At 43.9% G+C, this 2,070-nt stretch overlaps 1 pseudogene; it reads right to left on the bottom strand.

Annotated features, from left to right (window-relative positions):
• Positions 1-366: 366 nt before the first annotated feature.
• On the bottom strand, positions 367-1,557 carry LOC100721662 (testis-specific serine/threonine-protein kinase 1-like; annotated as a pseudogene).
• Positions 1,558-2,070: the final 513 nt, after the last annotated feature.

Below are 2,070 nucleotides of genomic sequence, written 5' to 3'. Positions count from 1 at the left end.
GTCTAATGTGTAGATGACAAGTTCTGAAAATCTCAAACAGCTTTTGTTTCTCCCACTTCAGTACCTGAGAATAAAAAAAATATATCAATGAACTTCAACTTTCATTGTACAGCTGCCTTTTCCTTGGATAGGTTTTGGAATCACTAACAAGCCTTTAAGCCTTAAGAAACAAAGTTTTGCTAGTATCACTGAATCCCTGAGTAAAATATACACTTATTCTAGAGTTCTTAGACATGATTTCTTCATAAATAATGAACAAGGAATTGCATATTTGTTATAAAAAATTTTATCTATGAGGAAGAATGAAGTACATAAATTCACTAATACAATGATTTATTGTTTCTTTAGTCATGTGCGCTATCAAATTTAAAGGGAAGAAGAAGGAACTGTCTGCTCTTCCTGGGCCACACACAAGAGGAACCTGTCTGCTCTTCCTGGGCCCCACACAAGAGGCTCTCTCCATGTGTGCCCTGGAGATTGCTTGGGGTGGGGAGTCCTCTTCAATTCCTTGGCCACCTCCTGGTTGCTGATGTCCAGGATCTCCAGATGTCTGACCACTTGCACAGTATGCTCATCCAAGTCTGTCTCACTCTGTTCCTTGGATCGTGTCTCTTTCTGAGGCTCCAGTTTGGTAGTAGATTTTTTTGTCAGAACTAGGTTTAGGAATGCAAGAAGGCTCAGATCTCCAGGAGCATTCCCCATCATTGGTGGCTGCAGAACACAGACCCTGTGTCTTGTGCTGCAGCCAGAAGTGACTACAAATCTGGTCAATGTGCAACCGCTGGTTGACATCTGGTTGTAGCATATGGTAGATGAGGTCCTTGCACTACCTGGTCAAGTGCTTACAGCGTGGAAAGTTAACATGGTGTTCCTTCTGAAGATGCAACATTCTCTTGATGTTGGAGTCATCATAGGGCATGAAGCCACACACCATGATATAGAGGATCACACCCAGACTCCAGATGTCATACACCTTGGGTTGGTAGGGGATACCTTGTAGCACCTCAGGTGCTGCATATGCAGCTGACCTGCAGGACGTCTTACTTAACGTTAGTTGACCACTCTAATCCCATGAGCAGTACTTGGAGAAGCCAAAGTCTGACACTTTGATGTTAAAGTCCTTGTCAAGCAGGAGGTTCTCACACTTGAGATCTCTGTGGACAATGTCCAGGTCATGACAATACTTGATGGCTGAGAAGAGCTGGTAGAACTTGTTTTGAGTATCATCCTCTTTCAGGGATCCCTGGTTTCTGATGAATTCAAGGAGATCACACTGAGTCCCAAGCTCCATGATGATATAGAACTTGCCCTGCATTGTCTCAAAGATTTCATAGGTTTTAATGCTGGAGCTATGGTTTAGAATGCTTAAAACTTGAAGTTCCTGAGGAAGGAATTTCTCTGAAAGTCAGAGGATGCTGTCTTGCAGTCAGTGATCTTGATAGCCACATTGACCTCTAGGCGCTCAGAGTAAGCAGATCTGACTTTGGCATATGAGCTTTCCCACAAACCTATTCCCATAATGTAACCATGTCTCCTAAGAACAACATCTTCATCCATGGATTCAGAAGTTCCCCTTGCCTCTGAAGCTACCCTTTGTATCACGATGGGACCTGATCACCAGTGAACTTAATCATATGATAGACAGAGTCCTCTGGGGTGGCTGAATCTCCTGTCCCTGTCTTCTAAGAGGCCAAGACGCTAGAATGGAATATTCAACACTGTCTACCAAGTGACTTCAGTGGATGAAGTCACAAAAGAGTAGTGCCCTACGGGAATGAGGCTCTGACATGAGCCACTTGGACTTGGAACCCTGGGAAGTTCCGCAGGGGGCTGGAGCATGTTGAAGAGCAGCAGAGTGGCCTCATGCTTAGTTGAAACCTGAAGGAGAAGGAGGTTATCAGTGACACAAAGATCTATCCATCTTTTGAAACCAAGACCCAGGAAAGCATGTGGATATGGAGTGGCAAGCTAGATCGCTGAGAATCAGATCAGCCCACAGTATTCAAAGCAAGTAGTCCTATCAGTCATAATCCTAACAGGAAAATGAAGATAAGCACAATTTGGGACAAT

Source organism: Cavia porcellus, unplaced genomic scaffold (genome assembly GCF_034190915.1).
Source record: "Cavia porcellus strain 051 isolate PalLab524CR breed Dunkin Hartley unplaced genomic scaffold, mCavPor4.1 scaffold_11, whole genome shotgun sequence".
NCBI classification, from domain to species: domain Eukaryota; kingdom Metazoa; phylum Chordata; class Mammalia; order Rodentia; family Caviidae; genus Cavia; species Cavia porcellus.
Note: the sequence above shows the minus strand (reverse complement) of the source record. Positions and strands in the feature narration are given on the sequence as shown.